General features: G+C 40.3%; 1 long non-coding RNA gene across 1 annotated transcript; it reads right to left on the reverse strand.

Moving 5' to 3' along the window:
• Positions 1–2,058: 2,058 nt before the first annotated feature.
• Positions 2,059–16,451, reverse strand: LOC117064872. The gene is made up of 3 exons (XR_004429718.1): positions 16,440–16,451; positions 9,647–9,651; positions 2,059–2,233 (listed from the first exon to the last, which is right to left on the reverse strand). It is a non-coding gene; the product is annotated as an uncharacterized LOC117064872 (long non-coding RNA).
• Positions 16,452–16,536: the final 85 nt, after the last annotated feature.

A 16,536-nucleotide genomic window follows, 5' to 3' on the forward strand; every position in this document is an offset into this window, starting at 1 on the left:
TCCAATATATTGTTAAATCACATTATCCTTCATAATTTTTTGAACTTTTTGTTCAGCAAATATATATTGAATACATACTGTGTGTCAACTCCTGTAGGGACACATTGGTGGACAAAATAGACAATCAAAGAAAGCTTTCTGCCTTGATAAACAAACAAACAATAAATAAGTGCACATAAAAAGAAAGAAGAGAGAAAGAACAGAAAAAAGAAAAAAATAGAGAATGCAAAAAATGTACAAGCAAATAAGCAAGAAAAAATAATAAGAAATAAAAGGCGGCAGTGGTGGAGGGATGAGATAGAGAAATCAGATGGTAGGACAGGCCACATTTGATAGCGTTGCCAGCAAATACTTTTCCACATTCGGTAATAATTGAGAATGTTTCAACATCTGGGAAAAATATTCCAATAATGGGACAAAGCAAATTCAAAGTCTCTGTGGTGTGATTGAGAAGAGAGTGAAGTGCAGTGTTGTCAAACAAATTGACTTAAAGAGAGAGCGGTAGGACTTGAAGTGGGAGAGGAAAGTGTGAGAATTGTAAAGCATTTTAATTTTATTTTAAATTCAATGAGAAGACACTGGAGAGTTCTAAGTGAGAAATTACATTTCTGATTTATGTTTTTAAATAGATAACTCTGGTTCTATTTAAAGGGTGGATTTTGGGGGAAAACTAAGATGGGAGAGCATTTAGAAGGCTGTTGCTGTAATTCTGGAAAGAACTGATTTACTCTTTTATAAGAATAGGCTTATAAACCTATTGTTGACCCTCCCAGTTCAACTTCAAAAGGGTCCATGATCACTTGAGTGCCTTCACACTGGAGAAAGGGTCATGCCTGGACATTTTAAGAATTATTTTACACAGAATTCAAGTGATACCACTTGTGATATAATTCAAGTGATATCATTCAAGTGATTCTTTATAATAAAGAATAAGTTTATAAGCCTTTTCTTTATAAGCCTACAAACCTTATTCTTTTATAAGATAACACCCACCACCCACCTATCTTCATCAATCGTTGATTGTTTTCAACTAACCACAAAGATAAGGGAATACCGTACCTGTTATTCGGCACATGGTTGGGGATAGTTGGCACCGCCTTAAGCCTTCTAATTCAAGCAGAACTAGGCCAACCAGGAGCTCTGCTAGGAGATGATCAGATCTGTAATGTTATTGTTACTGCCCACTCATTCGTTATAATCTTTACCATGATACCAATCATAATTGGGGGTTTTGGCAACTGGCTAGTCCCTCTTATAATTGGTGCACCCGATATGGCATTCCCCCAGATAAATAACATGAGCTTCTGATTCCTCTCTCCATCTTTTCTACTCCTACTTGCGTCTTCAATAGTAGAAGCTGGCGCTGGAACCGGCTGGACAGTTTATCCCCCTTTAGCAGGAAACTCAGCACATGCAGGACACTCTGTGGACCTGACCATCTTCTCACTCCACTTGGCAGATGTCTCTTCTATTTTAAGGGCCATTAACTTTATTACCACAATTATTAACATAAAACCCCCAGCTGTATCCCAGTATCAAACACCCCTTTTCGTTTGATCAATCCTCATTACAGCAGTCCTTCTACGCCTTTCCCTCCCAGTCCTAGCCGCCGGCATTACTACACTGTTGCTACACTACTAACTGACCGTAACCGCAACACTACTTTTTCTGACCCTGCTGGTGGGGGTGACCCTATTTTGTACCAACATTTATTCTGATTTTTTGGTCACCCTGAAGTCTATGTCCTTATCCTACCAGGCTCTGGGATAATCTCCCACATCATAACATATTCGTCTGGAAAAAAAGGAACAATTTGGATACATGGGCTTAGTACGAGCCATGATATCAATTGACTTCTCAGGGTTTATCACATGGGCTCACCATATATTTACAGTAGGAACAGACGTGGACACACAAGCATACTTCACTTCTGCTACCATAATTATTGTTATCCCTACTGGCATCAAGGTCTTTAGCTGATTAGCTACCCTGAAAGGCAGTAACATCAAATGATCTTCTGCAATATTCTGAGCCCTAGGATTCATTTTCCTTTTCATAGTAGGAGGTTTAACCAGCATTGTATTAGCTAATTCATCATTAGATATTGTCTTACATGACACATACTATGTTGTAGCCCATTTCCACTATGTTCTATCAGTAGGAGTGGTATTTGCCATTATAGGAGGCTTTGTCCACTGATTCCCCTATTTTCAGTTTATACACTTAATCAGACCTATGCGAAAATCCACTTCACCTTTATATTCGTAGGTGTTAATTTAACCTTTTTTTCACAGCACTTCCTCTGCCTATCCAGTATGCCTCGACATTATTCTGATTATTCCGATGCGTACACTACGTGAAATATTATCTCATCTGTAGGCCCATTTATCTCACTAACAGCAGTTATGCTAATAATCTTTATGATCTGAGAAGCCTTTGTTTCAAAGCAAAAAGTACTAACAATTGAACAACCATCTACTAATTTAGAGTGTCCACCACTTTACCACACATTCGAAGAGCCAGCCTATGTGAAAACCTAAATGAGAAAGGAAGGAATTGAACTCCCTGAAACTGGTTTCAAGCCAATCCCATAACCTCTGTGGCCCTCTTGATAAGATATTAGTAAGATTTTTACATAACTTTGTCAAAGTTAATTTATAGGTTAAACCCTATATGCCTTATTGGCTCATGCAGTTCAATTAGGCCTTCAAGATGCTACATCCCCGATTATAGAAGAACTACTACACTTTCATGACCACACTCTTATAATTATTTTCCTAATTAGTTCCCTAGTCCTATACATTATTTCCCTAATGCTCACGACAAAATTAACTCATATTAGCACCATAGATGCCCCCAAAATCGAGACTGTGTGAACTATTTTACCCGCCATTATCTTAATTTTAATTGCCCTCCCATCTATGTATTCTGTACATAACAGATGAGGTTAACAACCCTTCTCTTACCGTCAAAGCAATTGGCCACCAATGGTATTGAAGCTATCAACATACAGACTATGAAGATTTAGGCTTCTGTTCTTATATGATTCCAACAACAGACTTAAAGCCAGGAGAATTTCAACTCTTTGCAGTTGATAACCTTATAAAAATAAGGTTTATTCTTTTATAATTGTTCAGATAAAGGAGATAGCAGAGGCTTTGGAGAGAAGTGTATTGACAGAAGGTATATTCAGTAGTACTCTACATTAATCCTTACTGATAGTAATAAATGAGTGAAGAAGAGAACAGGATAACTAATGCCTGCTTGGTTTTTAGCTTAATACATTTGACATTTACTCTTACCAAGATGGGAAAGACTGAGGGAATAACAGTCTTTTTAGAATCTATGTGCCAGTTTGGTAAGCAAAATACATGAATATAAGAAAGCAGTAAAATATGCAAGCCTGAAATTTGAGATGAAGCCAGAGATGGAGGTCATTAATTTGTAGAAAGTATGTGGTGACACTTAGGGAAAACGTCATACAAAAGAGAAGAGAGCACAGGAATGTACACTGTGCCATGTCAACATTTACAGCAAAGTAAAGTAAGATCATGGTAGTTGTGGTGCTTGAGATGGAGGAAGCAAAGTAGAAAGAGGAAGACTAATTAGAAAAGAAAAAAGAGAAGGCACTTCAGCTGGGTATGAGGAAGGAGAGGAGAGTACAATGGTAAAGTTAAAAGACAGCATTACAAGAAGGAGGTTAACAGGCAAGTAAAGAAAGAAACTACAATCAGAAGGCAGCATATGTAACAATGACCTAGTAGTTACTTTCTTAAAAAATAGTCACTAGGAACCCATGTAGGGGTTTGAAATTTTCGATGAAGTCAGAGATGGGGGTTAGTAATTTATAGAAAGTATGTGACACTTAGAGAAAATGCCATAGAAAGGAGAAGAGATCTCAGAGAATACCATTGTATTCCCTCATTCATGTAAAGGTTTTTTAGTGACTATTTTTTTTCTTTTTTTTTTTATTATTATACTTTAACTTCTAGGGCACATGTGCACAATGTGCAGGTTTGTTACATATGTATACATGTGCCATGTTGGTGTGCTGCACCCGTTAACTCATCATTTATATTAGGTATATCTCCTAATGCTATCTTTCCCCCCTCCCCCTCCCCACAATAGGCCCGGTGTGTGATGTTCCCCTTCCTGTGTCCAGGTGATCTCATTGTTCAATTCCCACCTATGAGTGAGAACATGCAGCATTTGGTTTTCTGTTCTTGCAGTAGTTTGTTGAGAATGATGGTTTCCAGCTGCATCCATGTCCCTACAAAGGACACGAACTCATCCTTTTTATGATGCATAGTATTCCATGGTGTATATGTGCCACATTTTTTTTTTTTTTTTTTTTTTTTTTTTTTTTTTTTTGAGGCGGAGTCTCGCTCTGCCGCCCAGGCTGGAGTGCAGTGGCCGGATCTCAGCTCACTGCAAGCTCCGCCTCCCGGGTTCACGCCATTCTCCTGCCTCAGCCTCCCAAGTAGCTGGGACTACAGGCGCCCGCCATCTCGCCCGCTAGTTTTTTGTATTTTTTAGTAGAGACGGGGTTTCACCATGTTAGCCAGGATGGTCTCGATCTCCTGACCTCGTGATCCACCCGTCTCGGCCTCCCAAAGTGCTGGGATTACAGGCTTGAGCCACCGCGCCCGGCCATGTGCCACATTTTCTTAATCCAGTGTGTCACTGATGGACATTTGGGTTGATTCCAAGTCTTTGCTATTGTGAATAGTGCCACAATAAACATATGTGTGCATATGTCTTTATAGCAGCATGACTTATAATCCTTTGGGTATATCCCCAGTAATGGGATGGCTGGGTCAAATGGTATTTCTAGTTCTAGATCCTTGAGGAATTGCCATACTGTTTTCCACAATGGTTGAACTAGTTTACAGTCCCACCAACAGTGTAAAAGTGTTCCTATTTCTCCACATCCTCTCCAGCACCTGTTGTTTCCTGACTTTTTAATGATTGCCATTCTAACTGGTGTGAGATGGCATCTCATTGCGGTTTTGATTTGTGTTTCTCTGATGACGAGTGATGATGAGCATTTTTTCATGTGTCTGTTGGCTGCATGAATGTCTTCTTTTGAGAAATGTCTGTTCATATCCTTTGCCCACTTTTTGATGGGGTTGTTTGTTTTTTTCTTGTAAATTTGAGTTTTTTGTAGATTCTGGATATTAACCCTTTGTCAGATGAGTAGATTGCAAAAATTTTCTCCCATTCTGTAGGTTGCCTGTTCACTATGATGGTAATTTCTTTTGCTGTGCAGAAGCTCTTTAGTTTAATTAGATCCCATGTGTCAATTTTGGCTTTTGTTGCCGTTGCTTTTGGTGTTTTAGACATGAAGTCTTTGCCCATGCCTGTGTCCTGAATGGTATTACCTAGGTTTTCTTCTAGGGTTTTTATGGTTTTAGGTCTAACATTTAAGTCTGTAATCCATCTTGAATTAATTTTCGTATAAGGAGTAAGGAAAGGATCCAATTTCAGCTTTCTACTTATGGCGAGCCAGTTTTCCCAGCACCATTTATTAAATAGGGAATCCTTTCCCCATTTCTTGTTTTTGTCAGGTTTGTCAAAGATCAGATGGTTGTAGATGTGTGGTATTATTTCTGAGGACTCTGTTCTGTTCCATTGGTCTATATCTCTGTTTTGGTACCAGTACCATGCTGTTTTGGTTACTGTAGCCTTGCAGTATAGTTTGAAGTCAAGTAGTGACTATTTTTTAAGAAAGTAACTACTAGGTAATGGTTACATATGCTACCTTCTGATTCTAGTTTTTCCCTTCCCTATGTAAAAGGGAAAGAAGGCTAGTCTGGCCAGTGAGATTACAATGAACTAGGGAGGAAACAAAAAGAGAGTGTCTCATGTGATATGTGGGATATCAAAACCTGGGGAGCCAGGAAAGCTGAAACCAGCCAGAGCTGAAACTAGAGTCTGAGAAGTCAGAAGGGGGCATCTGGATGATTACCAAGCTCAAGGCAGCAGAATCAGATATCAAAGCTGAGTTATGGAGCCAGGAAAGCAGAAACTACAAAGACTAGAACAAGCACAAGCAAGGTGAGAATAGAAGGGAGGTATCTAGAATTTCCTCCCAGATCAGGATCTTTTAAAAAATGTAACAGCCCAGGTGTAGCCACATTGGGTCAGGCTCAGCAGAATAACAGATGCTGGTTCCATCATCTATAGGCTCTCTTCTCCAGTTGGAGTGTGCCAAGGCTTCTTGTGGATTGTTGAGAAGAAAGGCTTCTCATGTTCTGGTGGATTCTTGGTGAAAATTCCTAATTTGGGCAGTGGGAAATGATTTCCCATAATCAGGGCTGCTTCCTGTGTGTGCAGCCTGTGTAGCTGCACAGGGCCCTGTACTTAGAAGTGCCCCATGTTCTGTTTAATGCTCTGCTGTCACCACCTTGACATTCTTATAGTTTTTGAACCCCCACATTGGGCCCCCACGTTGTTAGTTTACACCGGACCCATAAATGATGTAGCCAGTCCTGCAATAATTGCTTTTCTAGCCACATAGTTTGCATTTCTTTCTGACCATGGGGTTAGCTTGAGTGGATGCTCTTTCAGCCACGTGTTTGGTTTAACTTTCTGCATCTGGCTGTAGATTTGTATCTAAACGTTAGCAGATAGAAGAATACAAAAGCTAAAGAATTCAAACAATGCTTTTAATAGTAGTTTTTAAACTGAGAGTCATAGTAATAGCCCAGGTGTCTGAATGGCACACAGAAGAAGGAGATTTCCTTGGTGAACAGTGTAGCAGTGGCTAGATCAGAAGGAGGCAAGGTGTGGGATAAGGGGCAGCATGTTGATGAATGGCTCACCACCACCCAGATGCCAGCAAGTCATGGAGGAAAGGCAAATTCTCCGCACAAATCCTATTGTATTAGTCTGTTCTCATGCTGCTAATAAACACATACCTGAGACTGAGTAATTTATAAAGAAAAAAAAGAGGTTTAATGGACTACAGTTCCACATGACTGGGGAGGTCTCACAGTCATGCTAGAAGGTGAAAGGCATGTCTTACATGGCAGCAGGCGAGAGAGGTTGTGCAGGGAAACTCCCCTTTATAAAACCATTAGATCTCATGAGACTTATTCACTGTTACAGGAACAGCATGAGAAAGACCTGCCCCAATGATTCAGTTACCTCCCATCAGGTCCCTCACATGACACGTGGGAATCATGGGAGCTACAATTCAAGATGAAATTTGGTTGGGGATACAGCTAAACCATATCACCTGGGAACAAGCAGTGACAGCAAGAAGTTTTGTTAGCCCTTGTGCTTTCACCTGTGTCCTTGGCCAGGATGGCAAGCAGCCACAATATTCCATGGATATTATATTGAGAAAATGGGGACTGTAGGGCAACCTCTTCCACTCTGTTTTGTCTCTTGTGAAACTTTGCTTTTCCCTGATGGTTTATGCAGTCTGACCCATAAATAATATGAGAGCAGAAGTATTTAAAAATCATTCCCATCTTACCCAATAGGGGACTCAGTGTGTCTGCCCTTGCCTCAGTACTCAAGGCTGCAGTGATAAGATTGTGCCACCATGAAAGACTATCTGAATTTCATGTCTCAAAGTTGGCTCTAATGACCAGAAACTCTTTCTTTCTCATAAGGCAGTTGTCCATGTCTGAGACCAACATCTTGAAGATGCAGGCCCAATGTTTACCTCCACCAGTGAGGAGATAGGATGGCCTCCACTCTGATGTTGGGGCAAACAGTTTCATCTTGTGTGTCCTGGATTGGATCAGAGTAGAATAAAATCACGATGAGGCAGACAGGGATTCCAGTTACTCAAATATTTTGTCTTTGTGTAAATACATAATAAATCTCTTTCCTTTCAGAAGAACCTGTGAGCGGCATGATAAATTGAGCGCTTAAAGTGGTCACTTAATGCAAATCCAAGAACCACTGGATATCCTTGATTGTTTGGTGTTTTAACATTCAGAACTGTTAGTAACTTGTCCACAGGCATGTAAATCTCTACGCTAACACTGCAAGGCAGAAATTCAATTTTCATAGTCCTGAATATACATGTCTCAGTACCTAGCTTGAGTGAGTGAGTGGCCTGAATAAGGAATTTGAGGGAGATGAAATCAATCCACTTTGTTAAAGTGTCATTTAAGTTTTAGTTGTGGCCATGGACCAGGAGGTAAGATAGTATTTCATTCATTTAAAGTTATCTGGAGGTTACATGAAAACTGTATGAAAATCTACTCAAAGTACATGGGAAAAATCTGTAAGAGTGTCTTCTTTATTTTGATGGTTTTGCAAGTCTGAACTGTTTTATTCAATATAGTTGTTTCATGTGTTGCTGGGCTCTATAGGCTCAGGTGCTGGGACTCATGGGGACCATGAGGACTCTCCCTTGGTTATCTCATTGGGCTGTGGTTATTTTGCATAGATGAAGCTCTCTAGGTTTTGAAGAACTGAAGTGACAGAGTGCCTGAGACCCCTTCGCAGTTGTGTGCAGTGCAGAGGGTAGAGCTATGTGTCTTCAGAGGTCTTTGAATCTGGCCAAAAAACAAACAAACAAAAAAGTCTGTATCACTATTAGGTCTATAATGTGATTACTCTCCAGATATAGGGGGAGTGGGAGTATGTGAACATATCCCCTGGGAGGCAGCACATCTGCCCTGCAATGGGCTGGTCAAAGAAGAGAAGAACTGGGGATGGCATTCCTCCAGAGTTGCAGGCAGTGTTGACAGCAATGCTCAAAGAATTTTAGCTTGTGGGTCCTTCAGGTGAGGATGATGTCATGGTTATCTAGTATGGAGATATTGAGGACCAGGGAAAATGTGGAAAACTCTTGGTGGACAGGCATTATGGCCCCCTGAGTCCAGCCTCATGTGGGCACTTACATGGGGACAGGTCCTTCTGAAGGTAGGTGCTGTTGGCAGAGACTTGAGTTTAATATGGTTGATTGTGGGAGGTTGTGGAGTCACCAGGGGCTTCTCCTTACCCTTGAAGACTGAGGAATAGAGTGCCGTGGGATTCAGGACAAGGCTCTGCCAGATTCTTTGTTGAGCATTAAATTACAGAAATCTTTTTTAGTTTATGTAGTGGTGTTCATGCTGGGAATGTTCACTTGGAGTGCCTGCCCTGCCACAGAATAGGCACAGCAGCCCTCCCTGCCAGTGAGCCCCTCTTTGGGGTCAACTAGAAGAAGGGATAGGCAGCTGGAGGCACTGTACACATCACTACTTTTAGCTTTTATACTTTTTTTGCCTAATGAGCCCTGAGTCTTTTCCTCAGTGAAGCCTCCCAAGCCAAGCCACTGAAACCCAATTATGAGCTGAAAATGCCCTCTGCCTACCAGCATCACTCCCCAGTAGTTAGTGGCATTCCTCCAATGAGCTATCATACACTTTCATTTCTGAGATTTTTACAAAGTCCCCTTGACGGCTTCCATTTTTGTAAGAAAGAGGTCTGCCAACTCTTCATCTCCCATGCACAAGTGGTTCTTTAAATGCTATAGTAAAATGTCTTCTAAATAAAACAAAGCCACAGTGGCTAGAAATATGTTAAACCTTTGTCTCATAAATTAGTTTTGATTCTGAAACTATATGGAATATTTGTGGGAGAGGTATACATATTTTGTAAAATAAGTACTTTTGTCTTACAAGTAACTTTCTCTAACATGAGCTCTAAGAACCTTGTTTGAAATTTCATTTCATGGTCAATTCAGCATGAAATGAAAAGTTCAGGGAAGGATTGGAGTGCTTAACTTGGGCCATGGGAGACACGGATATGCTTCATATTTCTTAATTTATACATCTTTGTAGAAATGGGTGAATAATCCTAATTTTCTGCAGGAATAGAGCCACCATATAATCTTCCAAAAAAAAAAAAAAATCCATGGGTTGCTATGGAAACAATGATGCCTGCAGTCCCTGGGCTCTGCCCACTGGGGATCCCAGGGAATAGTTGCTGCCAGGGTTTCTCCCCTTCTGTGTCCCTTGGTAGAGGATCTGTACCCCAGCTGATGCTCAGGCTGTGCTCCCAGCCCCACCTCCACTTGGAAGAGGGAGAGGTCTTCTTGAGGAGGAATGCCCTCTTAGTCTAGCTCTTCCATCATGTGGAAATGATGCTTCTCTCTGTATTTGGAGAACTGGGTTGGCTACAGGTTTGTTAAAAAAGCTTCAAGACATTTAACCTATCATGGAATACTTCTAAAAATGCTGACAGACTCATCACTATTTCTTTTATAATTATATTAGTTTCCTATTACTGCTGTAATGAGTTACTACAAATTACCTGGAGGCTTAAAACAACATAAATTTAGTCTCTTACAATTTTGGAGGCCAGAAGTTCAAAATCAGTGTCACTGGACCAAAGTCAGGGTGTTAGCAAGGCTGGTTCCTTCTAGAGGCTCTAGGAGAGAATCCATCTACTTGCCTTCTCTAGCAAGTAGAAATACTCTGGAGGCCAGAGTATTTCCTGACTGTGACTCCTTTCCTCCGTCTTCAAAGTCAGCAGTACATCATCTCCAAATCTCTTTCTCTCTGTCCCTCTGCTTGTGTCACTACCTAGTCATCTTTCTCACTCTGAGACACCTCTCTCTCTTCTTCTTCTTCTTTTTTTTTTTGAGTTAGAGTCTCACTCTGTCACCCAGGCTGGAGTGCAGTGGCACGATCTCAGCTCACTGCAACCTCCGCCTCCTGGGTTCAAGCTATTCTCCTGCCTCAGTGTCCCAAGTAGCTGGGATTACAGGTGCATACCACCATGCCCAGCTAATTTTTGTATTTTTAGTAGAGTGGGGGTCTCATCATGTTGGTCAGTCTGGTCTTGAACTCCTGGCCTCATGATCTGCCCAACTTGGCCTCCCAAAGTGCTGGGATTACAGGCTTAAGCCACCATGCCAGGCCACACCTCTTTCTCTTATAAAGACCCTTGTGATTACACTGGGCCTATTCAGATAATCCAGAATAATCTCCCCATTCAAAGACCCTTAATTTGATCATGTCTACAGCCTCTTTTACCATGTAAGGCCACCTATTAATTGTAGATATTCCATATAAGGCCACAGATCCCAAGGATTACAATGTGACATCTCTGGGGTTGGGGGGTGGGTATTATTCAGCTTACAACAATAAAGAATGACTGTAGAAATAAGAAGTTGGTGGCCTTATTTGCAGTATGTCTCTATGCAAAGCCTTTTACAAATCATTTCCAGGAAAGTCCTTAGTTCTGGCAGAGACCTTTTATATAAAAATCATTTCAGTATAAAATTGTCCTATTTTGCCACTGCCAAGTTAACAAGCAGTTTAGCCACAGGCTGTTTTGCAAATGTGATTTTAAACAGTCAATTACTTTGGATATATTTATTATTTTGTGTTCAGTGTAATGGCAATGAATTAATATTCACATAGTTGTCGCATGCCATTTCTAAAGAGTTCTCCTTGAGCGCAATACTCATTAGAATTTCCTAATAAACACTATAAAATGACTCTACCCTGAAATATTGTTAAATTACAATGGAAAAAATCACATACACAAAATCCATGTAGCCAGACATAGGAATTCTGAGCATCTCCTTCCTTCTCTTTCTTTCTCTTTGTGTGTCTCTCTGTTTCTGTCTCTCTCTCTCTCTCTCTCTCTCTCTCTCTCCGTCTGTATCTGTCTCTCCCTCTTTCTCTATCTGCCTCTGTTTTTTTGAGTCCTTACTCTGAGGGAAGCCAGTTACCATGTTGTGAGCAACTCTTAGGGGGCGACTGATTTGAGGAAGAACTGGTGTTTTCAGTCTAGAGTCAACAATGACCTGAGCGTGAGGTTTGAAAAAAAAAAAAAATTCTGAAAACATTTATCCAAATTAAAGCTACTGAGAAATATAAGGAATAAATAAGAGCATCTTGGTACCCAAGAAATTGAAGATTACAGAATGTCCTTTGTTAGTCTTAAGAATGAGGGGGAAAATGAAAATGCCCTTTCTCAGTACAAAGAATCAGTGAAGAGACTATTAAATTTGACATGAATTATAAAGTAGAAAAATCTGCTTGATTTATTAATTTTATGATATATGTAATCAATATCTAATTTGGCATAACACTGTAAATGTTTTTTTTTATAAAGGTCTCTGAATTGACTTTGGAGTTAACTGCATCCCTGGCCAACACCTTGATTGCAGCCTCATGGGAGGTTCTGAGATAGACCCAGCTAGCTAAGCTGCTCCCACGTGCCTGACTCACAGAGCCTGTGAGATAACAAACCCTTGTTGTTTGCAGTCATGACATTTTGGGGTAATTTGTGATGCAGCAATAGACAACTAATACACCAGCCTTGAGCATCTTAAAGTCTCATAAAAAAATTAGTAACCTACTCAAGACTGTACCTTCAACCAAGTGTTGGATTTTGAGTACTTCGTGGAAGTTAGCAAAGGCAGAGGTGGAGGAAGGGGAGAGCTGAGCATAAGGCAAAACTCTGTTCACCCTAAAAGTTGGACCGTGTATATCTATGACACTGATAAAGTGAACATGCTGAGAATACGTTTGCATGGAACACTTAAAAGCATCCTGGGAATAAACTCTTCCTAAAAAGATTTGTTACATTTGTCAGGTCCTAGTGTTAGAGAAGGAGTGAACACAGCTTGATGCTGTACTTAAATGGACTGTTTATCCTGGACAAACAGGAATGTGGAGAAAGCTGCTTTGAGAAAAATGAAGTTTTCTAGAAAAGACAAACATTACCAAAATTTCTGGAAGATGATATACTGACCACAAAGCAACTCTGCTTTGTGCTCCCAGGGTGTAACTTTGTTATGAGGAAGAGGGGCTTCCCTGGGTGGTTGGAGCATTAAGAGTACCTTGGACTGCAGAGGGCATAAGTGTGAAATGGCACTACCTTCCCTGCCTATGGAGAGGGGCCTGGAAGGGGTTTCACAGACAGAAGCCATCTAGGCTACCACAGTGTGTCAGAGCCAAAGTAGGAAAGGAGGGACTGACAGAGGCAATGTGAGAGCTCAGAAGTTTCTGTGTGTGGGCACCAAGGAAAAGGAAGCCTGCAAATTCCACAGTCATGAAATGGAGCCAAATTAGAGAAATAATATACTGCCATTATGATTTTTCTTAATCGTCAGGCTGGTGTGCTCTGTGAAACAGAAATTATATTCCTTGGGTTTCTCTGGGTAATTAGTAATTCTAGTATAGCATCTATTCATAGCATGGACTAATTGCTACCCAAAGATGAGAACTAACTGCCTTGTATTAAACAGATAATAGCATGAGCATAGAGAAAATGTGTACTGCCAGAGATTATTTATATATCTCCAAGCCTGGGCATAGCAATAGAAAACTGGGTTAGAAATATTGTTGCAGCTAGTAGAAAAGGCTGTTTAGTTTCCAAGGGAAGAGTGATGGTCTTCCCTGGAGACTAGAGGGTCCCTGCCAGCATTAGTCAAAGAACGTTTTGACCCTAGCAGGAACTTTCCACCAAGGCATTGTGTAAAAGGAAGTAGGGATGGAAAATAGAATGAACAGTGTGTTGATTGAACCCTACAGGACCCATAGGGAATAATATCTGCTCTATCAGGGCAAAGAATGTCTTACAATTGTGGGGGAATGCTTGGTGATGGGTACATAGGTGTTTTAAGCCAAAGAAAAAGCCCCATGACCATATGGATTCCTTTTTTAAAGATATATCAGACTGTAGGACATTTGTGCCTGTAATTGTGGAAAAAAAGCTTTTTTATCGACAGTAATAGAAGTAGTAGGTGAGATGAGGTTCACTCTAAGCAAATGGTTGCTAGAGTAAAATATTTTAATGGTGGCTAGGATAAAAGGAAAGAAAGTATGATTCCCACACTTAATACAAATTGATAGAGGAGGAGAAATAGAAAATCATTTACAGCATAAAGATGGGCAAAACCCAAGATGGGAAAGCACTAATCATTGGAACAGCTACAAGTTATCCAGCATTTCACTAGCCTAGAATTAACTTTGAGGTGACCCAAACTAGTGGCTGATCATTAAGTTCTTCCCTAATATTGTGTGTAATAAACATATAGAACTGCGAATTGGAACAATCAATCATTTCATTACTGTTTCATTAATACCATTTCTTCTTGTGGCACACAGCCACAGCAAAAGCAAAATTTTAGTAATGTTAAAGTCCAGTTTTACTTGGTAAGCCATGTCAAGCCTAGCTTTTCTGGTCTTTTAAACATGAGGCTTAATTAATGATGGTTTGATACCATGGCTCCCAAACATTTTGTGCAGTCAGGTGGTGCTACCCAAAGTTTGGATCCAAGCTCCTGAACATCAATCACCTCAGAAGTGTGTTGAGAAAAAAACCACACACATATATATGTTTATGTGCATGTTATATATATATATACACACACTTGTATGTTTTATATATATGTATATATGTGTGTGTATATATGTGTATATATGTGTATATATATGTGTATATACATATATATGTAGAGAGAGAGAGAGAGAGAGAGAGAGATTTGGGGTTGGGGCCTGGGAATCTTAACTTCAACTATTATGCTTTCCTTCTTGAAGTGGTAAGCACTGTAGGGACCGTACTTTGAGAAGCATAGTTCCAGGGAGATTTTGATTGATGAATTCTGAGGAAAGGCAGGGGGAGGAAGACAACCACCAAGAAGGAAAGAACAGAGCAGGGAATGTAGTCAGAAACTCCATGAATTTGCCTTTCAAATTGATTTCAAATTTGATATTAACAATAGAGTTTTGTCTATTCCAAGTCCCATAATAAAGACTAGAAGTAAGTTGAGATTCAATCTCCCACTTGCTTGTGCCCTGAAGATCCAAAATTAAAATTTGACTCTGGGGACAAAGAGGGTACTGTTGATGATATGACCTGGAAAATCAGCTACAGGCTGGACCTCAGTCCACTATTAGCCCCAAAGCTACAAAAGGGAGTTTTACAGAATGATGAGAAGTCTTGTTATGGGACATTCTCAGTAATTATTAGGATGTTAATGATAATAGTGAACGTTCCTATCATTTATTTTTAAACAAAGACTTGAACAGTCTTAGGTAATTTTTATGATAACCATATAATATCAGATGAGGAAAATTAGACTTAGTAACTTACCAAATATATTTTGCTGCTATGTGGATAAACTGGGCTTTTAATTTCAACCTTTTTTTTCTTCAAAACCTATGAAATATATAACTAGTCTCTTTGCCTCCTTAAGTGATACTGTGAGGGAACGGATAAAGCTATTCTAAATCAACTTTTCACAAGAGATGTTAAATCAATGTTGTTCTACTACTTCTGTCATTAGAGCTTCTGGAAAGTCTTTACACAGGTGGCTCTTGGCTATTTGTTATCTTGATAACAGCATCCCTCAGAGTCAAGCCTAGGAAAAGATTCTGTTTATTCCAATAAAAAGATTGTGCATTTCTGAGACTAGCGACCTCTTAAGAATATTAGCAGGAGGAGTGTAGTTGGAGTCCCAATTGAACCTAAATTGAATGGACTTTAGGACTCGTAGAGACAGATTTTTATGAGAAAGCAAACCTCTTGGGAAATAATTATTACAAGGGAGAAAGAAATTTGGCACATAACTATGCCATAATATGATAGGTACTGGAAGTGAAGAGCTGTTTTTAATATAGAATAATGCCTATCACTCAGCTAATCCTTCAGCCTAAAACAACTTAGGTCCAGTGCTAGGAAAACTGAGGTAACACATGAAAGGGCTCTTTTATCAAAAGATCTGAAATCACTGGGAGCTCCATAACCATATAATGTACAGTGCCACAAGGGCTGACTCCCTGGGATTCATTCTACCATACATGTGCAGAGAACAGACAACAGAGTGTGCCTGCCACCTGATGGCATCAAACGTATGGGAGGCCTCCCAAGGTTCGCAACTTTGGGCACCACATCATGTTTGGCACAGCAGAGAGGATTTGGCCCAGTGGGGCATGTGCATGGTGTGTATTCAGTCACAATGATCAGGATTTGTGCCAGGTATTGAAGAAAGGGGCCTTCATGGGATTTCATAAGCCTGAGGCCAAAAGAGAGAAAAAAATGGCAATGATTGTGTGGTGGCTGAGATAACTCTGTGCTTCAATCCATATGAGATACTTATAGAAATAATAAAGGGAAACTTTGAGGGACTCCAGGTATTTCAAATAGTGGGTAGAAGCAGACCCTAAATAGGCCATTTATTATAATTAATGCTGTGGTATCTGGCCTCCCAAAGGCCTCCCAGCAGTCCTTGGCTTCTGATATTCATGTCCTTGGGTAGAGCCCATATACATTAATTAGTGCTGACCCATGCGACCGATAGAATACTGTGGAAGTGATGGTGTATGATATCTGAGGTTAGGACATAAAAGGCATTGCAACTTCCACCTTGTTGTTTGGGATTGTGGGAGAAACTAAACTCCATGTCTTGAGGAAAACCAAGCAGCCCTATGGAAGGGCCCACAGGGAGGATAACTGAGACCTCCCACCAAAAGCCCACACTTGCCATCCACGTGAGTAAGCGTATCTTTCACACATAGTCAGTCTTCAGATGACTATGTCCTGACCCACATCTGACTGCAGCCT

The sequence above is a fragment of the Trachypithecus francoisi genome, unplaced genomic scaffold (assembly GCF_009764315.1).
Source record: "Trachypithecus francoisi isolate TF-2019V2 unplaced genomic scaffold, Tfra_2.0 Lachesis_group2, whole genome shotgun sequence".
NCBI lineage: Eukaryota > Metazoa > Chordata > Mammalia > Primates > Cercopithecidae > Trachypithecus > Trachypithecus francoisi.